Source organism: Megalopta genalis, chromosome 2 (assembly GCF_051020955.1).
Source record: "Megalopta genalis isolate 19385.01 chromosome 2, iyMegGena1_principal, whole genome shotgun sequence".
Taxonomy (NCBI): domain Eukaryota; kingdom Metazoa; phylum Arthropoda; class Insecta; order Hymenoptera; family Halictidae; genus Megalopta; species Megalopta genalis.
This window is the reverse complement of record NC_135014.1, coordinates 22218425-22244487: the sequence shown is the minus strand read 5'-3', so window position 1 is coordinate 22244487 and position 26063 is coordinate 22218425. Positions and strand designations below refer to the sequence as shown.

Genomic DNA, 26063 nt, shown 5'->3' with positions numbered 1-26063 from the left:
GATCTCTAGTAAGGAAACTGTTCTCTCAGTAACTTGTCCACAAAAACACTTCATGAAAATTAAAACAAAATTCTATATGAATTATAATTATAAATTATAATCACAAACAAGGATAAAGGAGAAACGAAACGAGAGAAAGAAATTCGTTTGTAGGGTTGGTCTACGCCAATGCGTCGGTCGGATGACTCACGCGATCTCTCTCGCAGCTTCCTTTGCACGGTCCCGTATGGTAGTCATGCACAATGGAGAATAGTAAACGCGGTAAAGGTAACTCGCAGAGAAGGATCGGGGGTGCAGGGTCGGCTACCCCTGTGTGCGAGTACCCGCGAGTCACGTGCACGATTTTCACCCCCGTAGACGACTGATTGCCGGTTCGAGGGTAGGTATTCGGATCGCAGCGACTCACACTGTGATATTTCGCTGATCTAGCACGGCAAAGTTCAATCACGATAACGATCTAAATGTGCAAAATATTTGGCCAGTCCTTATTAAATCGTGCCAACTTTTAACGGTTGGTATCAAATAATCGTGTTTGCATTTATTTTGAATTGTTCACGTATTTCGTTTACGTGGGATAGCTTTAGTGATGTTTTCTTGTTTATAGTCTATTTTCTGATTCTATAATAAATATATTAAATGATAGGAAGTATACATATACTATATTTAGGATCTTCAGACATGTTTGTCGTGCACTGAAGATACATTTGCAATTTTTGTTGTAATAATTACTGGACTGATAATTTATGCACTTATGCCAAACGTACCTTCAATATATGGTAATTATTAATTACCTAGGTTAATTCTAATTTAATGTTTTCTGTATTCGAAGGTAGGATCGTAACATATCGTTTCCAAATTACGTGATTTGAAAGTAATAAATAATGGACTGCAGATTTGATGTATTTATGGTAAAATCGGGTAGTTTCAGTTTCAAATAGTGGAGACGTTAAAAGAGTTTCACTTCATTAAAATGATTAAAAAGAGAAAGGACTTAATACTTATGTTCTATTTTTTGGGATTGATTAAGACAACTTTAATTTTGCTTAAAAATCCACAGTCTAGTAATAAGTGGTTTATACATAATAAGCATCGTTTCTTCCGAGGATCTGAAAGTTAATTTTGTTTTTACCCATACTGCTTGCTTTTCAAAATAGATGTTATCACGAACGGAAAGAAAGAAAATGGAAACTCTTCTTAAAATTCATGAATAATGTGGTTAAAAGAGTATCACGTTTTTTCTGTGCAGCGTTTGCACAGCGCGTCGGCAATGCCGCGTGTTTATGCATAACAGCAACGTGTTTTCGCTAATTGAGATCATCGTTACGATCTTCCTTAGTCTGGTACACGTTTCGTTCTAATTCGCCCGCGTTTCTGGCTTCCGTTGTAATGGAGTTATCATTGCTCCACGCACGTTTGCGTTCTCTAAACGTTATTTTGAATTTCTTGATCGACAATTCATGTCACGAAGGTATTCTTCCTTAACCCTGTTAATTTTCTAAGTATCATATAATTTTTCAAACATTTACAAAAAATTAGGGAACGTAAAAGACGAACTCTGTCTCTGCTGAAAAAAAGTCAACTTCAAAGTACAGCAAACCAATTCTACTTATCTTCTTATTAACAACTAAACCGCAAATTTTTAGGCATTTATGTATACGTGAGTGTACATAAGTACATACCAAAAGTATACAACTCTTTTATAACAGTTATAACAGTCCAAATATCACTAATTATACGAAAATAGAAAACGTAAAGTACGAATATTTGTTGGAGCCTCTGTGTATAATTTATTTAAATATCTATCATACATTATTATTATATTCGTCGTTGTTATTATTTATAAGTGTTAAGACTTTTTGTCTATCTTTACTAGATAGAATAACATTTTAACGAACAGCAGCTGCCAAAGGAAACGTAGCTCCGCAGTATTCAAGTCAATGGACCTTGGCACTATATTACAAAATCATCGTCATCAAAGAATAATACCATATCGTAGATAACGATGTTTTTATTGTATAATTATAGAACGCGGTGGAGAATATTGAGTTTCAAGGTGCTGTAAGAAGAAAATTGAGGGAAATGTGTGCCTGCTCGTTTTTCATAGTTGAACAACGCGCGCGTGTTTGAACGGTGGTTCACGTACGCGTCACCAATTAACTCGTCCAGCGTCTCGGCGAGGATCTTCAATTAAACAATTACTGCTAAACCGAGCGGAATTTCCAGCGTGGAGCCCGCATGCTCGTTAAGAATGATTCCCGCGCACCTACGAGGATGGCCATTAAGGTGGATGAAAGCAGCGTGAACCGTTCCATCAGGTACCCACGTGTGGACCCACATATAATACTTTCAATCGAACGAATTGTGACTCACAGTCGTCGAATTTAGACCCTTGATAAACTCAATTCCGACGTAACCGGCTAATTCTCCGTGAGATGATGCCAGAGAAACAACAATTTACCTTGAAACAATTTTTACCTATTTATTTTTCTTTTCTTTTGTAGCTTGAAAACCAAATATGTACGCTTAGTTTGGGGACTGTGACTTCTTCTAAATTGAATTTTTAGCAAAGGACACTCTTTTAGATTTTAATTTAACACTACTTTTACCAAAGAGGTCAAAAGACACCTTTTTACATTTTAACTTAGAATTATTTTCTAAATCCGTTCACTTTTTTGGTAGAAATAAATATATACAAAAAAACGATAAAAACAGCGTTAGAAGCATCGTTTCATTATTTTCATGTCAGTAAAATTATTGAGAGAATAAACAAATATCTAAGCAGCTGCTGTATCTTGTAATTGATGCAATTTTTATTTTGTATAAAAAACTACAGTCCAGTCATTGGTCCCATCATAATTAATTTTGATTAAGTTTTATAAAGATACTTTCGCGACGCACAGTGTCCACAGTCTGTTCAGAACATTATTCAATCTACTTTAGACTAAATCTACTTAGACTAATAATCTACTTAGACTATAATAAATGTTCAAATACTGAACTGCAATTGAAGAATTGCATCTGTAAAACCCTATTATGTTTCCAAGAGAAACGAAATTTTATTGAGGTCTTTGCGAATTGCATGTGTATATTTAGCAACACTGCAAGCAATATTTACCCTAATCATTTCATCATGCACCCTAATTACTAATAACAATACAGACGACTATATTTTGGTCATTACACTGTCCAATAAAAATTGTAACTTCTTAGCTTATTGTACCTATTCGTATTTTGATAGCTATTTTCATATTTTCGTATTTTGTTTATAGATTTTTGTTGCAATTGTACTGAAAGAAAAATCTTCAAGATCTTCGTCTGTTCTACCAGAATGATTTTCTAAACCTAACGCCAGCGTATTGCATTTACTACGGCTCGTTGGTTTAGTTTAGCAAATAATATTCAGCTGTAAGTCGTAAGTGCAGTCTTACCTTCAGCTGTTGCAAACTGTCGATAACATTATCGTTTTCTGTCTTCTGTTTCCTTTCCCGACCGCAACATCCTTTCATCTGTTCCTTCAGGTTAACCTGGCGGCACTTACGCAGCGGCTAGATTGGATAATAAACGATAAGATAATGCACCAAGGTATTATTAGGTCATCGCATAAATTAGTCTATTGCTTTGTTGCGTAGATTTAATGCTAGATTTAATGATCGTTAAAAGCATCTGTTTTATGTTACTTTATGAAAGTAACAATAAAACATTTATTCTGATTTTTAATATTTTATCGTGTATAATGTAGTGTTGTAATATTTAGTGTAAGTATTGACTAAACAACTCATAAATGTATTTTTACAATTGGAATAATCTTAAATTAAAGAATCAGTGGCACATTATTTTGACGACTTCCATAAACCTAGTATTAATATCCGAGACTAACCTTTCAATTTTATCACTAAAAATGTAGTTGCATTCTTCATCCACAGTTGTCTTCACATATCTCTCATGCAGATACTATAAAATTTCCAAGGTTTTTCATTAAAATGCTTCACTATGCGCCATTCCAGTAAATTCTGGATTTTGTGCATCGATTTCAAAACATTTTGATTTTCTGATCGTTTTTAAGTTCATTCGTAACTTTTTTAAATATATCTTCGAGATACTTCTTGTACATCTATTATTACAATAGTGTAACAATTAAAGAATAGTGTAACAGTAATTTATTTAATTTGAAGCTCTCTATGATCCGAATTTTCTTACATCGGTATAGAAAAATGTATGTATCTCGAAACCAGTAAATAATTATTTCCAGATATAAATTAACGACGAATTCGCGATTTTGAATTTACTCGATAATTGTCCTTTAAATAATAATTTCAGGAAAACTTGTCACGTATATGTACTAGGGACTATTTTTGTAAAATTTATATTATTAAATACTTAATTCAATATTTAGGTAGCATGATAAAATTTGATTGCAATATACTTACAGTTGACTGACACATTTCGGTCATTGAAGATCCTATTAATAGGCTTCCGGTAAATAAAGTGTTAATTGCTAAAAATTGATTAATTTAATTAAATAACGATTTAAATGCACTGGATCATTCAAATTCAAATACACGTTATTTAATCGTATTCACAGCACGAACTTATAGCAGAACAGTTAGAATCTGATTTCCTTTAGTAGCCAGCAAGATTTCTTGAACTGATTTCTGCGAATCGAGATGGTACACTGCAAGTTTCCTAGAGAAATCGTACTAATAAGATGAAAAGGAACGATACATCAATCGATAACTTTCCGCATAAGAGCGTTCGGTGTCCAACTGCAACGGAATACGAAAGTGGAGCATGGACGAAGCTCGTGCATTTGCTTTGGATACAAAATCTCGGAAGGTACAATAGATACAAACACACACCCCCACGAACGCACTTAAATTTGCCGACAGATATTGATTTTCGTCAGGTCAAACGGGAGCCAATGGTGAACAGGAACGCATTGAGACCAAGGGCTTGCGAAAATTCTTTGCCGCACGGTCATTTATTATCGCGGAAGTACACGTCGCGCAAATTATAACCAGAAACCCTCCATTGTTGATGCAAATCGATATTGCAAGCTTTCGAACAAAATGCGGTCAGACGTGTTCGCATATCCGTTTTGCTTCGCGGCGATAAAACTTTTATTTGCATTTATTTTTATATTATTACTTTTATTGCGTTTTGTAAAATCTATAAAATCTACAAAAGTAAAGAAATAATGAAATACAAAATCTTGAAGATAAAGATATATGAAATTAAAAATTTACAAAATAATGAATCTACGAAATAAGAAATGAACAAAATTAAAAATCTGCGAAATTAGAAATCTACAAAGTCAAGATTCTACAAAATTAAAGATCTACGAAATCACGATTCTACAAAAGATATAGAAATAAAGTTAGTTCAGTTACTGAAAAAGATTCAGCACTGATTGGGTACCTCCTAAAAATATATTAGTAGGCTGTGGATATTTATATATTTATAAACTTACAAAATACTAGAGAATGTATGTATGTATTAATGTAAAGTATTTATTGCGCACAATTTTAAACAAGAGACAAATTTTGCTGACTTCTGCGGAGGAAATTTTAAGTACGTGAATTTGACTGCAGCATTTTATGCATTTATGAGGCTCACATATATTTGAGAAAGTACATAGCGCAATCATGTCGTATTTTATTATTAACTTACTGTTTTTACTAATAGAAGCTTCAAGTTTTTGTAAAAATGTTAAGACTGTAACTGGAAGAAGCAGTTTTTATGTATTGTTCTGAAAAAATTTATATAATTCAATAAAAATATGTTTTAGCTGAGCAAATGGAGATATTGTTTAATCATCCTCATATTTTTCATATATTAATACTTGAAACAGCAACCTTCATAAAAGATGTAAAGTAGGGAGGGCATTTCTTTCCTATTCTATCAAATTCAATAGCTTGAATAATTGTACACCCAACGATTTTGTGTTGATTGTAAACATGAAAAATTTTCTGTGCTAAATAATTAATACGAATATAAAAGCTTTAATAAATAATCTGTGTCTATTATAAAATTTGTGTAATAAATAATTTATATTCATCATAACTGAAAAACCGTTTCATTCCATTGTCTTCGTGAGTTTCCTACCTTTTTACCTTTTATAACAAAGTTTTTATGTATACAATCTAAATCCGCAGTAACGTTTATAGGAATTATTACATGACTCTTTGTCGTCTGCAGTAATTCCTACAAAATGTCATTTATTCGATCTTCGATATTTTTCTCTTATCTTAGATTACATTTTCAGAGTTCACTCATCTTCTTTTTCATATTTCAAAATGCAAAGCAACCATTCAAGAATCGTTTTTTCGTAAGACAATCCAGAGAAATACTGGAAAAAAATGCAACTAGAGCTTGTCGCTGCAGTAATACCTTTATTATGGTACCTTTACCCTATGTTGCTCCGAATGATCAACAAAAAGGCGAAAGGAAATAGACAAAACTGTAAATTGACCATACCTGTAAGGCACGGCAGTGATCGTCGTGCGACGGCAAGGGGGTAGAATGGCAGCAGGGGTGGCAGACGATACTCTCCCAGTCAAACACGGAGAAAAAATACAGGGCAACCGAATGAATGAATGGCTTCCAATCTGTTCCATCCCTTTGTTGAAGAGCGGCTCGTGCCGCGTGTGCAAATCCACCCTCCCCCTCTCTCATCCTCTCTCTCTCTCTCTCTCTCTCATCCTCACTCTTTCGTTCTCTCCCTTTCTCTCACCCCCAGGGCTTTTCCCCGCATCTCAACCTCGGCCTGTCCACCCCCTGCGCACACGCCTCACACCTGAGCACAATGGGGACCCGATTTCACCCCTCGTACACCACCTTCCCATCAAGCGTGTTTAAATACTGACGTGCGCCGTAATATGTGCGTCTGAGCATGCTCCGTCTCGCTCTATGGAACCCTTCAACCCTCCCTGCGTACCCCCAACGTACTAAATCCCCCCACGTTTCGACCCCCCCAACCTCCTCGGCCCTTTGTCGCCCCATCGTTCATCCGACTCTCCGATTTTACGTGACCGTAAACTGCCGAATGTGTGTCGGAATATGACTTCTCGCCGGTTCCGTCGCGATCCTTGCGGTTAATCCCAGTTTTATCTTTCACTTTTCAATTTTCCATTCCCTATTTTCCATTTTCCATTTTCTGTTTTTCCATTTTTCATATTCCATTTTTCATATTTGATTTTATTTATTTATGTTTTTGTTTTAACTAGCAAAACAGTTATTTTTGGTGGTCAGATAATATAGTCAAACTAAAAATATGATAAATAAATATAATAAATGAATGTAATAAATGAATGTAATAAATGAATATAATAAATGAATATGATAAATAAATATAATAAATGAATATAATAAATGAATACGATAAATAAATAAAATAAATGAATATCGGAATTAAAAAATAATTAAACAATTTTCCTCAAAATGTATACTTTCGGTATTCATTTTCAATGTTTCTTTTCTGTATAAAATAATCAATTCCAAATATTTTACTAACATAAATACATTCAGTCTAACCATTATGCGCGAACGATTCTCATATTAATGTACGCGTGGATTGTAACATTTGCGATTAGATGAATGGTAGATGGAGAACGTGATATTCGTGCACAATTCGTGATGAATTGTCAGATCGGATGATGCCGATCGGAGATCGCAGAATATTATTCTCGATTGCAGGAAAAAGCCCAGGGGAACGGTTCGGTTTCTGCGATCAGATCGAACCACAGAGAATCGAGAAAGTGAACGAGCACGCATATTAAAAGCCTTTTAACGTAACCGACTATATATTCGGGGTACTTTGGAATCAGGGCTGAAGCACCCCTGGATTCACCCTCCTGGCATAGTCCGAGTGGTTATGGTATGTGGCGTTGATCTGTACAGTACCTTTCATAATTATTCGAATCGCTTTTGCACAATGGCGAAACTTTCTTTCTATCGATGCACGGTTTTAATGTTGGGTGGCTTGATTAATATGATTTTTAATGCGGCAAAGTTCTCTCTTGGAAATCTAGTACATAAAAGTATGTATATACACTGTGAATGATTTGCCAAATTGTTGCATGATCAAGTAAAAAGAAATATGTATCTATAATGTATACATACAATGCTATTTTTATACATTTTTACTATGCGGCTTCACAAAACTTCTTTTTATTCTCTACCATTTAGAGTGAACATTAAAAATAAAAATTGTTGATCAAGATTTATTTGTGCTCACTATTTAATCATTAAATCTAATGCAACCATTCAATAAACATATATTTCATTTAATCACTAACAAATTGATGATATATTATACATAAATGCAATAATAACTATAAATAAAGTAATGATGTACAAATAATGTTGAACAATGGGATTGAACTGTTATTTATTAATCATTTATTAATCACATTTAACACTCACAAAGATCAGCAGACTGCCTTTCTTAACACAAAATACGAAATGTGTCGATTGCAACAAATTTTAATCAATCAGAATTTACAGTTTCATCCCTTAATTTTCGTCACAAATGCGTAAAAGTGTAACAATTACCTACTAATAGTATAAAATGAATAGACTAGGCATTTTAATTAATTTTAATTATGTTCTATTTCTATTAGCGTTATTATTCGATGGAATTATATTGTGCAGAACCAACTGTGCACTAGTTCGACGATTATGGACGGTACTGTATGCACCTACGAGTCCAAGGGACGGGGGCAGACACACGAAATCAGAGAGGGAGAAAGAAACCGTGGGGCAGAGGGAGGCCAGGGGGATAGGTTATGTTCTTTCCGCCTGCATACCCATCTATTCAAGTTATTGCATTACTGGCTTAGCTTTGCTACCCCGTAGCTCGTGCACGATGCGCATCCGGCCACCTCATGGTCTATATCCAATATCCATCGACAACACCGTCGCTGCATTTTGCAGTGCACACCTTTCCAGAACGCGAAACCGCAATCCCTTTAAGGGATGATTCTCGTTCAACAGCTGCACAATTCAGCAACCTTTGCGGATTTTTTCTGGAAAACTATAGGTCATAATATTGCGGCGAACTTTTTCGAGATCTGTAGACGCACCCTTAAACTTCAACCTTAAGCTTGAGGCGCAATTTGTTCATTTATTTACCGCGAGAATAAATAATTATGTCAATCAGATTCCGGCACAGTCTGGTTTGGAAGAACTGTAAAAATAAGATGATCTTTGTGATATTTTTGTTAAAGAATTGTGTAGCCATCATTTTTATCGCATTTAGGGAGTATGTACAAATTTTTTTATTGATAAATGCGCAGTAGAAACAGATTTGTTTATTTATTTTTATGTACTAGAATGCTTTGGAAAAACCGCTGCAAAAATAAGGTGAAATTTGCAAAGTTTTTATTAAGGAACTACGTAGTCGATCATCTTGAAATTTTTAGTATAATTTCTTTCGTATTGAGGGAGTATTTAAAAATTTTTTTGTTAAAAAATACGCAGTAGAAACGTATGCATCTATGAACATTTATATTCGGCTACGGTAAGCCTCGTTAATCTGCAGCGCGATAGAGCATAGACCGATTTATCTGCGGAATCATTTTGATAAACGCGGATCATCGAAAAACCGGAGGGGTCCGTCGGGGTAACGGCTGCGTGCCGTGAAATACAGGATCGGCTAATAGAAATCGGCAATACAAATCATTTGTGCAAACAGCGTGTATGCACACGCGCGGCTCTCCCGTTTCATTACGCGAAAACCGTCTGGCATGCTGTATACCTGCGACGACGTGTGCGTTCTCGATGATGGGATTTTACGTTGCCGGCGAGGAAAATTGCAATGAGCCACGTGCTTGAGATCCTTCCAGGAGCTCGGGAATTAATTGTCTAACCGAGACAATGAGCAATCCCTCACGGGTTCACATAACATCAATTTAATTAAAAAATGCTTGAGACAAAGGTCATTGCACAATTTATGAACAGAAATCAGAAACGTGTGATCACGATTGTATTGACAGAAGAGTCATCTAGCAATTATTTAAATTATTCATGTAAATATTATACAAAACATGGAAGTATATAATTTTGTTGATTTTTATGATTGATTGGTATTTTGATACACCTGATGTAACTGGTTTTGGATTGTACGGTGATTACGAGCCTTCGCATTCAAAGATTGGAAAAATTATTTATAGATCTTGTTGTTGTTATGTAAAATATTTTGCATATGTATGTGCATTCTTTTTAAATTGATTTCTATTAATCAGTTTTCTTTTTTGTATTGAATAAATAGACAGTATTAGAGTTTATTGTGAATTAACTTAATATTAAGATTAATAATTAATATTAGAATCGTTTAATTTTTCATGTGAAAAATGTCTTAATAAATTTTATGTTTTAATATTAAAACTGGCTTAGTAATCATTAGAATCGTTTCTATTAATTTCGATATGAAAAATGTTTTAATAAATTTGATATTTTGATATATTGAAATTGCCTCTTGTTATTCCGCACGAAAACTGTCTGAATAAATTTGCAAGCGTACGATGGATATCGCTATATTCGAAATATTAGTTAAATGCAGCGCCAATTACAGTTTCGAAGTTGAAACGAGGTGCGTCAGAGAATTCACCGTCGCACCGCGCCGTTCTCATTGGTGGGCGCCGGGCACTGTGGGTGGAAATATGATAAAATTACCGCGGAAAAGCGATAAAACGTTACGTCAACGAAATCCAAGTTTATCGGGACATGCGTATGCCAAACGATTCGTCACGTATCAAGGGGAAATCTATTCTGCGACGGCTGTCGAACGCGATAAAACACGGCCCGTGTCCATTGTGACGCGGCTAATGGGCAGATTTATGGGCCGGCTCGCACCTCGTTTACGCGTCCTTCCTATTATTGCCGTTTCGAGCGATTTTAATTACTGTAAAATCCGCCGGCACCAATTCTGACCGTGTCACAGGCGTTTTCTCTTTGCAAACATCTCGTTCGAACGAATTCCGACACTTGAAATACAGGTCCCTTATGGGCTTCCATGGTACTGAATGCCATTTTTCAAACAACTTTCGTCAGATCTTTTTACAACTACTAACAAACATTCTGCATTAAGTTTTGGCGCGTACGTTTATGGATATTTAAAATGCGCAATGAATTTGTTAAAATAAAGTGATAAATTACGTGTATTATAGGTGTCTGTTTTATTGAGAATCGGTATCTGTTTTATGAAAGTTATGTCGACTATTGACATGATTTTTGGCTTCCTGCTGAACTGAAACCAGAAAATATGGAATGTTCATATTTAGTACAAGTCTGGCTGTGTTCTGGACCAAAATAACATAGTAATGTTCAACATTTGTAGGTTGACTATGCGGTAACAAATACTGAGATCTGCAAAATATTACATTGTTTAGATTTTCGTTATAGGCTCAGATAAAAAAGTTAAAAAACAAGAGCCTTTTATCTTATTTGTCATTCCTTGGCCTGCGGTTACCGGGTCGTTTTGACCCAGTGCATATATTTAAATCGTCACCCCTGATCAGCCAAGTTTCGGCAATTCGATTAAAAATAAATATTTGTTACTCTAGGAACAATACGGAGATTAATAAGTCTACATAAAGTATCTACAAAAATATGTTTAGAAAAATAAATAAATAAAGCTGTGAGAATCTTCATAAACATCTCATCAATTGTATAGTTGCGAAGATACTGTCCGAGGGTTAAAAGGCGTTCGAACGTTTTCGTAAACTTTCACCGTAGCGCTTGTACGAATATCCACAATTTAGTTCGCATATCAACGAACCAGAAGCAGCTTAAATTTTCGGCAAATGGGGGCGCGGTAACGCGGAGGAGGACAGGTCCAGGAGCGTGATCGCGAGGCTTCCTCGTGGGAAACGCCGTGTACCATGGGGTGCGTACGTTTCAATGTGGTTGAATTTATCGATGAGTCACACGCGTGCGATCTCGCGTCGCCACGTTTTTGCAGAATCGTTCTCCTGGAGGGGAATCGCGAGCGAGCGAGCGAGCGAGCGAATCTAACCGAGCCGAGCCCAGCCCTTTGCACGTCTATGCGCGTGTACAGTACCTAGGCCATAAAATCTGGCCCGCATAAGGGCGCTGGGATGGAGGATAGGGTAGCGAGACAGAAAGAGAAGAGATGAAGGTGCGCGCCGGTTCTCTGGGCCCTCGGGCTGTCGCCCATATGGCGACCATCGCCGTTATTGCCACGCCGAGCCATAGGTAAACTACGTTCACAGTACACTTTTGTACTTTTTGTCTCAAGAGAGAACCGCTCTGGTGCTGTTTCACGTGTCCGGACCCGGTCCACCTTCCCCGTGGAACACGATCTCTCCTCATACGACCTTCCCATTCGGCCGCTGCCTTCCCACCGATCCCCATTAAACCAGACTGCTATTCTTTTTCGCCGACACTGAGCCGTATCATGCTTTCGAACTCCATTATGCTACATTAATGTTAGATTTACGGAGCAGCTAAAAAACAGCTGTTTTATATCCTTTTATGAAAATAACAGTAATACATTTATTCTGAACGAATGTTACTGTAATAATATTTGCAACAAGTAACGTATGTATTGAATAAATAACTCGTAAATGTATCTTTACAATCTGAATAATCGCGAATTAATAAATTAACGACCTGTCATTTTGACCGGTTCCGTAAACCTCCTAGTGTTAACAAAAAAAGATCACAGTCTTGCAGGAAACTCATCAGCGTCTTATTTTTGTACGTCATTTTACAAGAATCAGAATTAACGAAAAATTTCTTTCGTCAACTAAAAGCTTATTAATCGCAAAAAGAAAATAAAACTATCATTTGATCTTGTTAATTCATATTTCATTCACAACATAAAGATCGTCAAATACCAAAAAGTAAAATGTAGAAAAACGAAACTTTATTGTTTAATTATGCTGCATTTTGATAATCTATATCTTTCCTTATTAAACAATTATGACACGTGTAATATTTTTGTACTGTAACAATTATCGAATCATTCTGTCACCCTATTGCAAGTTGGATTAAAACAAAAATCAAAAAGGTCTATAAAAATTTGCAAATTTCTTATGCGATACAAGGCTTTAACAATCTTTCCGTTGAAATTCATATAAATTCTACATATCAGTTTCTTGTGGTCGTTACGAAGCAACTCCCGCCGGTCAGTTTTAGTGCTCGGCAGGTTTAGTCAGCTTTGGCGTTAACTGATGACTTTTTCGACAGTTCGGCGACACAGGCATAATCGGTGGGTTCGGCAGGATCTCGACTGCAAGGCAAACACTCGTTCCGTTTCCGGTGCAGAGAGTTGCTGATTGGCAGACCGAAACGGAACACGCGCAAGAGGATGGAATGGTAGCCGGCAGGCAGTCGATCCCCGCTGGCTATCTTATTTTGCGACGGAACTCTCATGGCAAACAGAAATCTGAACGTAACAAATATTTGCCCGCTGGCCCCGTGATACATTATACGCCGATGCTTAACTTCGTTCGTGCCCGGACATACTAGCCACGACTTATCCGGGGCATGCATAAAAAATTCTCCGCTTGTATCGCGGCGATAACGCGTGCTGGTCCACACGGCGAAGCTATCGATTGCGACAGGACGATGCGTTTCTCGATAGCCGTTGCTTACAATTAGTAATCGCCTGCGAACCTACTCGACGAGAAGGTGTACTACATTGTGGCTCCGGGAATTGCCCTAGCAATTTTATCGAGAAATTGTCGACATTTTAACTGTTATAGTTTCGTGAAAAAGAGGCGCACAGCTATAAACGTGGACTCATTTTAAAGCTTGGAGCTGCTGCTTTTGTTATACATTGTTCATTTCCTTGTTCACGTTACAATGAAATAATGTTACAATAATATAGTACGCGGGAAACTGGAGACATAAGTTCACTCGAAGATACTACAAATTGAAACGTCACCGAAAGCACTGGAAAAGTTTGTTCAGGAATGAATCTCTGTCATGGATTTGAAAATAAATGCTTCCTCTTTGCAATGAACCCTCAAAATTTGGTGCATGATTCGTTTTAGTCGTTTTGTAGGACAGAAACGACGAAAGTCCTCGTTTATTAAAAGCACACTTCTTGTTCGAAGCTCAATAAAGAGACCGACAAAAATCGTACATCAAAATTTAAGAGGCTGTTGTAAAGGGGAGATCTCGATCTTCAAAATCATATTATGATCGGTCATGATAAAAATGAATTTACGGTCGTTTCAATACGTAATATTTTCAAGAATCAGAATATCTCCAGTTTGCCACCTGCTACATTATTGTGGCATTCTATTATTGTAACGCGAGGTTAAAAGACAATGAATGGTGTATAGCAAAAGCAGAAGGTTTAAGCTTTAAAATGGGTCCAAGTTTACTTTTTCATGACTCTTCTTTACGAAATTATAAGAAACTAGAAGAAATATAAAAACGACGAACAGAAAAGCAACAATATTCAATAGACTACAGATATTTATGCAAAATAAAAATTATTTACGGATTAAATAACATCTATTTTTTATTTTAACAATCCTCACAAGCTAAAAATTAGAACAATATTCGTTTAAATTTATTGTTTTGTATTTTACCTACTCATTTGATCACAAATGCATAAAATCGACAATCTAGTAGTCGATTGCACGATGGCTACTGTGTTATTGTTGCTGGACTTAATTAAAAATTCCGTGATATTCTCTGGCAGTAAAACCGTAGAAGCATCGACGTAAAACGCAAGAGGAACGCGGATCGTATTTTAAGCGCGTAATTCGAAGCCGGTGAACAGCAATTAGATCGGTTTTCATAAAGTTGCCCTTTTTGTTGCAGTATAGCCCTGTGTCCAGGTTACTCTGTAGAACCTGCGAGCTCGTAAAAAGCGACACATTAACTGCCCGGCCACGGTACACGCCCAACCAGCTCCGTTTTGTTGCTTTCGTTTCGGCAGCGTTACACACTTTTCCCATTCTTTCATCCGAGAACAACGGCGAACAATCGCGGTTTCCTTGCGGTATTTACCTGAGGAACTGTATATAATAATTATAACAAAAAGAATATTTTATAACACACCTGCTGTTTACACTCTAAACGAAACAGTTTGTCGTTTTAAGAATAAAGCTGTTCTTTTTTCAAAATGTTATTGAACTTTTTATACAATTTATAGCCATTTTATGGTACATATCATGAGGTAAGTTTCCTCAAAGATTCATTGAAAAATATTAATCATTGTAAATACGGTAGCGAAAAAGGACAATAATAATCTTTCTTCAACTATCATTTTAAAAAAAATCATATTTTTAAGTGCAACCAAAAAGAAATCGATCATTCCACAGAATCCAGAAGCAGAAAATGAATAAATTTTCTGCTTGAAGGATGTATAAGGAAGCCTATTAATAGAATTTTCAATTATTGTGCTGTAGTAAGAGGAATCATAAACATTTACGCGATAAACTCAAACCAAATTATTTATGTTACTGTGATTATATTGGTACTCGATTGAGGCAGCTTAATGCCATTGAAAATTTGTTAAAGAAATTCACTGTAAATTATAGATTCCGAAAAATTATAAAATCGTTGTGTATGCATATAAATATAATATAAGATAAATTAGTTATACAAGAAATTAAATAAATGAATAGTAGAATAATCGAGCACAGGAAAAGGTATCGAATCGGCGATCGAAATTGGCCGTCCGATCAGAAACAGCCGGAGATCGTTTCGATTCGTCGAAACTGTGCTCCCCATCGTGATCGGCGAAGATGAAAATCTCTTGTTACGTGGATCACCCTGTATATAGGTGTAGAGTATAGAGACACAGAGAAACTCGGCCGGATCTGTAAAACTGAAGGCTCGTGGACAAAAACCTGACCTCTCGAACAACTGTGCGCCATGTGTGCGCCACTTGCGCGCTCTCTTCTCCCCATTCTCTTTCTTCCCAACGGCCTTCTCACTCCCTAGCGATCTCCTCTCGTTTCTCCCTAAGCGCGCGCTCGCCTCGCAGCCATTTCTCTTTCACAAACTTCCCGATCGCGATTAATCAGGTAAAAGCGAGTCCGTCTCTCGGCAATGGAATCCAACGCCCGATGGAAAACGCCCTTGCTTCGCTGCGCGGGAGCACGCGCACTCTTTCTGCACCAAAAAGATCCAATTTGTTTAAACATTAAATGGTCCGGATAATTAATTGAACCGTGGGAAATTACTCGATAAAATTATATACGTACTCAAGAATTTTATTCGTTTATTTTAGTTGCAGCCATTGTTGCTTTCTTTTGCGGAATTGTGAACGAAAATGCACATACGATTTCAAAAGATGATAGGTTTAGATAGTTTTTTATGTATCAATATTTTGATAATTTAAAAATTAATGAATCAGAAACCATAAGTATTCGATTGAATTTTTAGGACAAATTGAAACGTCTGTAGAAACGTGAGAAAATTTTTTCTAGGACTGATATTACCGTAGATTTCAAGATTCGAGCTTTCTCTTTGCAACGACCCCTAGACACTTGGAATACGATTTTTCTCCATGGTTTTATACAGCTTTTAGCGAAGGGTGTGCACCTGTCTCAATAATAACACCACAGTTGAACTTGTCTCTTGTTCTTATTGCATCAAACGATTAAAAAAAATCGTAGATCAAGTTTTAACGAGTCGTTGTAAAGAAGAAACTGCAATCTTCGAATTCATAGTAGATCGAATCACGAGAAACATTTTTAAAAGATTTCAGAGCTGTTTCAAAGTCGTATCGATTTAGAGATGAACGTCTCTTCTATTCGCTTCGTTTGGAGAACAACGGAATCGCCTAATCATTTCTTTATCTCTATGGTGTGTCGATTTTAGTTTACTATGCTTGCATTGATCGTACTGTGTCTCAAGGTAAGATTTAGGAAAAGTACCGGATCGATGTGAGTCAACGGAAAAATATACTTTTTTTTTTTAATTATCGTCTATCTCGATGGCGGATTTCGTGGATCGTCTTTGCCGTAGCGGGAATGAAAATACAAGTTCGGTAAACAGCCGTATGAATCATTCTCTACAGAAACGTTGGTATATACATATATGCAATCGGTCCCCATTGGTTCTGACAAATTGTCGAACGAACGCCGGCGTTCTCGTTCGCTTTTGTATAGGTAGCCGGGCTAAAGGTTGTAAGATACGGTGAAATTCGAGCGGACCGAGGCGGGAAAAAACGCAGGCTTTCCGGGAGAAACGATAAACCGTGTGCGGACGACGATAAGTCGCCCTCTCATCGTGAACATCTAGCGAACTATTCGAACAGACAACAACAAAAAAAAGCGACGAAAAAAGAGAAATAAAGCCAAGGGCTCACGGCGACAGAGAAATATTATGAAGAATAAGAATCTCGGAGCCACGAATGTTACTACGGTGAAACGTCATTCGGAGTCTGTCGATACGAAACTAGAAAACAGAATTTACTGTTTCAAAGACGAGTTAAGTTCATTCTGATAACGACAACAAATAGAGGATCTTTATATAAAATAGAATTATTTCTTCTCTTAACAACTTAGTTAGTTACGAATAATTGGCTTGAATTTTTCAAAACTTATAATCCGTACACTCTCTGTTTTGTGTTGCGCGTACTCATTTTTGCCATAAGTGTGAAAGATCCAGTTTTTTATGATAAGGTATTGGTTACCACTAAAAATTACCATATTATTTCTCGATATAATTTTTACGTTATTACGTTAATAACAAAACGATCATACAGAATAAAAATACTATAGCTCGAAAAAGATATCACTAGGGCACAATTAAAAATGGTTATATTATTTCTTAAAAGAATTTCTACGTTATTAAGATCTATATCTAATAAATTGTTCAAAATGTAAGTAAATGTATGAGCAAATGTGATTAATATCATGCGTATAAAGTGAAAATAATCGTAGAAAATGTAAATGCCTTGATTTTGGAGTTAACGTAGCTACAGGTGCAACGGGTTAATATTAATTAGTTATTAAACCATCTTAATTTTGTACGAAGCATTTCTGTACGGATTCGCAGCAGTGATAACAAATTCTACGCAAAATCAAAATGTCTTACGTCACTTCTTCTGACACTCTTGCTGCAAGTTTCACCTACCTACACCTTCGTCACAAATGCATATAGTCTGCGATCTAATCATCATTGTTAAGAGAATTGAAGAGACAAGTACTACGATATTTTACAGCATCCGAAAGATCGCTTTCGAAGCAGCTACGTAAAGAAGTCACGGAAAGAATTGCGTCGAATTGGAGCGCGGCGATGAGGAAAAGGTCTGGACCACGCCAGACGTTTATTATACGTATCTCCGCTGATTAATATATAGTCGGAGATAAAGGCGGGTTCGGGCGCGATTACGTTGTGCCCGGAGTCGAGGCACCAGTCTTTAGAACCCGATAAGTCGGATAAATTCCTTTCGTGCCAGATATATTCCCCTTTACCGGACCGTGGTCGAAAAACCTGCGGGAACAACGGGCCTACACAAAACTGCGTTACCAAAATCCTTCGTCCCTTCTGGACCTGTCGTGCGATCCATAAGCCGTGAATACTCGTGCAAAGTATCATTTCTGGCCATTGTTTCGCGAATACAGTGGAACCTCCTAACTATTTTATAAATGCGGTAGAAATCTAACTGTTTCATAGGTGCAGTAGAACCTTGATTATTTTATAAATACAATAGTACCAGGATTAAATATCTTATGAATCGAGTAGAACCTTGACTAATTAAAGTTGCTATAGATCCATTTTGTAAATACAATAGAAATTTGACTATTTTATAAATACAGTAAAGCCGTGACTATGTTGTAAATACAGAAGAACCTTGACTATCAAATCAAAATAATAGAATGTTGCCTGATTATTTTCTAAATACTACAGAACCTGCACCAACTATTTTACAAATACAGTAGAACCTGCACCAACTATTTTATAAATACAGAAGAACCTCGACTATCCGCGGATTCTCGATCTCGTCTAAGATGATCTACTTAATATCTCGCATCAATTCGAGAAAGTCGCAACCGAAAAGAAAGTAGCACCGCTGTAACCCGGCGGTTTTCGAATACCTCGGCATTCCGAAAAAATCAGATCAATACAGAAGCCGTAGATAAACATCCCCCGAGTCCGCTAGCGTCTCTGTCGCGTCCAGATTTCATCTGCCAGGACGTACTCTCCCGCCTGGTCTACAAGTCAAAAGGCGTACGTGATCGAATGAGTGGCCAAAATCGGGATCCCGTCGATTATCTGGCCGCGTACGTCGGAAACCCGTAGCTTTCTCGTACCTACGCCCGGTGATTCACTCTCCTATTGTCCGATCCGCGAGCGAATGAAATAGAGAAAACGAGAGAAAGAGATAAAATGATGCGGAGTGGAAGTGGAGGAGAGGGAGACGGAAAAACCAGGGTGGAAAGATAGGCAAGAACGTGTGCAGTCAGTCGTTCGTAGACTAGTCGAGACTCGGCTACGCCGAAGATAAAGAAACACGGTTGCGAATCACGCCGCGGTGGCGCCTAATGGGCGGCAACAAAAAGGGACACGGTGTGGTCATCACGCCGCACCGGTGTCGGGGAATTCCCCTCCGTCGGAGACGCACCAACCCCACCACCGATACCGCGAGACTCCCACTCGACAACACTCGGACGGGCTCGGACACGCTCGGTGATCTCCGCGTCATTGCTGGACCCGCCACGCCGGAGATCGAGCAGTGCTGTATCTACCAATACGGCCTCCTACACCTCCAGCACCCCTCAATTACCTTGTTCAAAAAATTTGTTCGTATCAACATCTCCTATTCCTTGGAAGTTGAATCACTTCTGCATCAGGTTGAAAAATTAATTTTGATGAAGTATTTAGAACATCAAATTTGATAATATCAGAATGTGAAAGGGTTAAAAGAATCGTCATTAGACAGCAGATTTTATGCATTTATGGTAAAAATTGATAAGAGAAACTCAGGATAGCGGAGACGACACAAGAATTTAAGTGTATCGTTATGTTACTTTCAATTGATTAGAACTATTCGAAAACAAGAATACATTTTTATTTTGCATAAAGATCCGCTCTACCAACACTGGAATACATTGCGAAATAATTAAAGAATTTTAGAGTTAAGAGTATATACAGTGTGGGTCACTACGGCTTAAATAAATTATAAACAAGGATCTAAAATAGCAGATCAATAAATGATGGAGTATCTTTGCAATAAATTCAAAGAAAGTGATAATTAGACTGCAGATTTTTGTGCAAAATAAAAATTGTCTACATCAATTGCAAGAAATAGAAACTAAGTAAGAAGTTAATTCTTCTTTTAATAATTTTATTGGATTAAAAATAATACAATAACATTTCTAAATTCTTGTAATCTTTCTACTACTTTAAATTGAAACAACTCATTTTTGTCACAAATGCATAAAATTTGTAATTCAGTGATATGTGACTGTCTGAATAGAGCCAAGAAAACTACCCTAAAGTGCTCGACCGCAGCATCCCCAAAGACTCCACAGTTTTAGCCTCGCAGACGTAAGTGTGCGATGTTAAACAATAAAAACCGCAGAGTTCATAGGCCAGTTAGAGTATCGCAACTACTGGACCAAGAAGAAAGTACACGCGCGAGAATCGGCATAGTCAATGAGAGAATGCGTGCAAACGCGTTCAGAGCAGGGAGCCGATCATTTAGGGCCAGACGCGCGGGCACGTTGAAACAAAAGCTGCGATGCAAGCCTCGTATCGACAGCAACGTTGATTCGTAAATTAGTGCGAATTCGTTCTCGTTAATCTCGCGAGATGGGTTCAATCGAACCTGGAAGTCGCGTCTATCGACTGCGTTACAAAGCTCGCTGCGACATACAGGAAAATAATGCGCAGTTGACGGCGACGTTTCGTGGAGGTGGCGAAAGGATTTATCGCGGCGCGATATGCATTATTTTGAAAGTCATCTATCGCTTGAACTCCCGTGTTCGGTCATGGAAGACCAGTAAATAGTACGACTTCTTGGTCTCTGTCCGAACTGAATTTTCTTCGACGAAGTATATACGCTGGGAATCGTCATTAAGCTTCATTTATTTGATGAGATGCTTCATCAGCCGGACACGTTGAACCACGTTACGAGCTTTAACTAATTCCAGTCCAACACAAAGTCACCATTTCAAAGAATTGAGCGAGGATAGCGAACGTGACGAAGATGAAAACGGAGCCGAAATAGAGGATCCGAGCGACGATGTCTGACGATTTACGTTAGATTCGATGCACCTAGCTCAGGCTAGTAGAGGAAAGAGGATCGTGCGAACAAGAACGAAAGGGTGCTCGCCGCGCACAATTTTCTTGTGTACAAGTACTAAACGAGAAGCGTCGGGCTGCGATCATTTAAACTCGGACTTATATGCCAGCGAAAGCATAGCCGAGACCATCTCCATTCAACGAGTACCGGGCAATTAGAGCCAATAGATGGCGACCCTCTCTCCCAAAGGTCTCGTCTCGAGGTGTTGTGTTTCTTGGTATCTCACGAGTTGAAACCTTTCTCAACTGGCATTCACGCAGAGTTCTACGGACCCCTCTGGAGCGCAACAATTGCTGGAATAGTTAAGAATATTCTCGTAGCAACGGTGTCACCGTGCTGGAAGAAAGCATGTCCTAGAACATCGTCGCGGGAAACCAGCCTTACTTACGCCAACCGAAAACAAGGCGAAGTTATGATCGTTTATAAAAGGTCGATTACTCACGACCATTAGTATTTTTCCGTTGGTATTTTGGGTTTTGTCCAGCTATGTTTGAAACACCGACCGGCGTTGCCCAGAGAGCAACGATCTCGCTTCCCCGATCGAAACACTTGACGCGTCATCAGTGGAGCTTCAACGTTTTCCTTGTTCGAAGCGGAGGGAGGACGAGGACGAGAAAAATCGTGGACTCGGCGGAAAGAGGGCGCTTGTTTCTACATCGTGGATCGTTCCGCGGTTAACTGGCTACAGAGGTGGGCTTCGTTCGCGTTTGGAAAAATCTGCACCTGTTGAGCCCTCTTCTAGCCGCAGTCTTCGTCAATGCTAGGATGCAACAAGACGACCGTTCAGGAATTTTCAACAGATTATTCGTTTCTGTTAGCTTTCAATTCGTTCCGATAATTTGCCGCATGATCATAAGTTCCAACTGAAGACACGACACGAGTTCGAATTGGTTCGAACTTGTGCACGTGTGTTCGACCACGTTCGACCTGCCAGCCAGTAGCCTGATCACTGCGACAGCCTCCGCTGATGCAGCTCCCGTCTCTTGCGGACATTGTTTCGAAGCGGGCCCTTCCCTTTCATTCAGTAATTCGCAGGCAGCTGCACACTAATAATAGTATCGGACACTGCCGCCAGTGCTCGCCGTCTCTGCTTTCGTCGCGACCGTACGCACATTAGCCGTCAATATCGTCGGAAACGGCGATAAGCTTACCTTGCCTCCCCGTTCCGTCGCTACGCTTTCTTACGGACGCGGCTAGAGCAAAGGTCGACTTCAAAAAAGTCAACCTAGAAGCTTTTCATTCGAAACCGAGGACTTAGCAGGGGTTGGGAAGACGCGATGGGATTCGCTTACTTTGAAACCTGGCGATGATTTAGCAACCGTTATCGCTAGGAAAGAGACGATCGAATGGAAAGTTTTACTGATACCGGCGCGACGTTCACATAGGTTGCATCGTGAATAAGAGCCGCTTGTCTACACCGAGCGTATTACATACCTCATGGCGGTGAAAAGTCAAGGGAATCGACCAAGATAACCGCACGCGCTACAGAACGTTATCTGGTTCCCCCTTCGTCCGCGAGGTACGTGGATCAAGTGTTTTGTTGCGGAATTGCTCTCGAGATCTTTAAACGGTCCGCAACGAGTCACTGTTCGCGGAATTCACTCGGTATTCGAAAACAAACTCGAGCGTCCGTTACTACCGATTACCAAACTCACCCTCTATTTTTACTGATGTCCGCATGCTAGGTCCTAGGTCAAGATGTTAGTTGCACTGTCCCTTCCAGATCACTCGGCGTTGTCTGCACGCTAGTTCCTAGATTCAGATCGTTGTCACTTCATATCACCTCTCCGAATTGCTGGCTGAAAGTAGAGTAGACACAGGGTAAACTAGGGTATATGTATAGCGATATTTTTTCAGTTGTCTCTAAAACGGATGCCGTTTCACCAATTTGACCGAATAAAATTTTAACCAGTAGCGTTAAAATTCTAATTTTTCTAATAAAAAACTCAATCGATTAAAATAAATGTAGTGGAACAGGCAAGCATTGCTATGTTTGAAAGATCGCGTGTTGTGTACTTAAGTATGATTCAAAAGTGAATAGATTATCGAAAATGAAGGTACGTGATCTCGAAATGATTCATTATCAGAATGTAAGCATTAAATTGTTTTTTATAATACGTGTTATTTCTGCTTACTGAAGGTAGGTACATTATTATTATTATTTTCTGAGCATGAGCTCAAATTTCTTAGTAAGTTAATCCTTATTTTCGTTTTGTTTCCCAATAAAATCATAATTTCATGCCGAAAGGTGAAGACTGAAATCAGTTTTATGTGCGTGCGTTGTATAAATGATTCTGAGAGCGATTAATACAATAAACATAACCATTAAAACGGATGTAATAATTTAAAAAGATAAGAAACTAGTTTAATGCTATTTCTATTTATCTTTTGTATTTTAGATAGTGTTTTTTAACTATTTCAGTAAAAATAGTGTTAAGCAGACCCATCACGGAGTAATCCGAGTGTCCACTGAAAATGCACCTTTATTCTTTTCTATACAATATTTCTTTTTCACCTTTCCTCTGCCTAAATGCTTGACCTAACATTACCTCCACTACACAGTCTCATAGCAGTCCAATATTCTGATTTAGCAAACAAAATATAAAAATATGACGGAGTTACCGAGTTTACCCTATTCCAACACAATTCGTTGGGATCGTCCTATCTAAGTAAATCTATTACATCGAGCATAGACTCCGATCGAAACGAAGGTACCCGAAGTCTCCTTTCGGGCAATTCCGAGCAATTAACGGGCCATCACGAGCGTGTAGCACGTGAAGGGGAAGTCGTAGAAATAAATGCAATATCGGCGCGACACGCATCCTTCCTTTCGCCAGATAAATAGCGGGGCAATCACGTTCGTGAGTTAATGGGTCCAAAAGATACCGTGTTTCCGGTGAACGTATGCGTCACGATAAGAAGCTCGGCGATGGTCCACGAGCCATTGCTGCTGGAAACAACGGCGCGGTCCTCTTGTTCCATCTCTCTCCCGCTCTCTCTCTTTCAATCTCTCCTGTCTCTCTTCCATTCTCCCAGTGTCCCCTTTGTGTAGCCGTCGCGGTGGTGGCTGGGAATCGATATACCGTGGGGCTCCCAGTTGGCCGGCTACGTTCCTGACCTTGATTGCGGCCGACGCACACGCCGAGATGCGACGCAGGTAGGGGATGTTGCGACGCATGGGCAGACGAATATATAGTACGCACCGAATCGCTCGAGGATAACATCTCGTATCCCAGGGAAGGCTAGCGGCGACTTCTGCCGATCCGGTGGGGTGTAGAGGGGGGCCATGGATGCGGGACAAGGGGCGGGAAGGGGGGACGGCCGAGAGACTGGAGAGCAAGGAGAGGGAGAGACGAGAGGTTGGACGGTTGCGCGGAGAGGAGAGGGGCTCCAGCGTGTCCGTCATAATGCCTAGAGGGGAGAATAGGAGAACGGTTGGAACGAACGGTTACGTGGCTAGAGGGTGGAGGGACGGATTGGAGGGAGTCGTGGCAGAGGTAGCCGCGATGGTGGGGAGGGTCGAACAAGGCGAGGGAGATGAAGGAAGAGAGAAGAAGCATGGGGGCGGTGGCTGGTTCGCTACGGCCGCCATCACCATCCGTCCCATCCTATAGTAAACTCCGAAGCAGCAGTCCCCAATCTGTCTCCATGTGTGTTAGTTAGGACCGTGTTTTACCGGTGCTTGCTACTCGAAGCTGGTAGTAACACCGACATTTCTGCCTAGTCCGCTCTCTGCGATGCCCTAGCATCAGCTTCATCCCGACACCGTCGTCGCGGCTCTCTTCCCTTGTTCCTTTCTTCTCTGTCCGTCTTCTCTTCCCGCTATTCTTTACCCACCACCTCGGTGTGTCTTGTCTCGTCGGCTCGTCCAAGTGTGCTCCGCTTTCTTGTGCGTGCGAGGGAACGCGTGTATACGCGAATGAAAAGAATCGGCCGAGAAGAAGGAGAAGGCGGCGACGGAGGCGGTGGAGGCGGAGGAGAAGCAGGGAAAAGAAGAGGAGCAGCGTATCGCTTTCTGCACGGCCCGTTTCCAAGGATATAACCGGTGTGCGACCGTCTTCTTCCTCCCTTTTTCGACTCGCTCGTTCTTCCCTTCTTTTATCCAGCCGGGTTTCCACGACAGTGTGTATAGTGTGATTTGTTGGGTAGCCGCCAGTGCATCGTATAATAGCTTCCTTCGATATACGCCACGCCGAGATCCTTCGCCAGTTCATCAGACAAGACAACGGTAGATAGTGAAAGAGAGAGAGAGAGAGAGAGGGAGAGAGAGAGAGAAACCATCGCAGAGAAGCCTTTGTGCGAGACCGCCTTAGCTCGAGAGCAACGATGGCGAGTTGACCACACGCAATAAAAACAGAAAGAAGAGTTACCCTTTATGTCCACCAAGAGTCCACGAAGGGTCCTCGCAGTTGTCCTCGTGATTCGCTAAATCTTCATCTCCGAGAGCCGATCTCCTAACGAGCCCGAGACGCGTCCCACCCGAACGGTCCTCTCGAATTATCGTCGCGGAGTCGTCACTTGTCGGACGAGGGGAATGAAGGAACGGACGGACCATCCGTGGACCTCAGCGCTGCCGCCCGCTGGAATTCCTCCTGTCGTAGTCTGCACATAACCTCTCTCTTTCTCTCGTCCCAGCTCGGTCGCCTCCTATGCCCCTCGCTCTCTCTCCTCTCCGCCTCTCTCGCACTTCAACCCTGTTATCATTCTGTCTCTCCTTCTCCCTGTCCGTCGGCCACCGACACTTGGCTCGCTCTCCTCTATTTCGCATCGAAGAAGAAACGTGATCAACATTCCCGTGTTTCGTTGAACTCGACGTGCG

At 39.4% G+C, this 26063-nt stretch overlaps 1 long non-coding RNA gene across 2 annotated transcripts; it reads right to left on the bottom strand.

Moving 5' to 3' along the window:
• Positions 1-1763: 1763 nt before the first annotated feature.
• Positions 1764-25733, bottom strand: LOC117220646 (uncharacterized). Of its 2 annotated transcripts, XR_013032703.1 has the most exons (4): positions 25615-25733; positions 22900-23043; positions 3878-3951; positions 1764-3545 (listed from the first exon to the last, which is right to left on the bottom strand). It is a non-coding gene; the product is annotated as an uncharacterized LOC117220646 (long non-coding RNA). The 2 variants fall into 2 exon arrangements; XR_013032702.1 differs by having other exon boundaries at positions 1764-3951.
• Between the last annotated feature and the right edge of the window lie 330 nt (positions 25734-26063).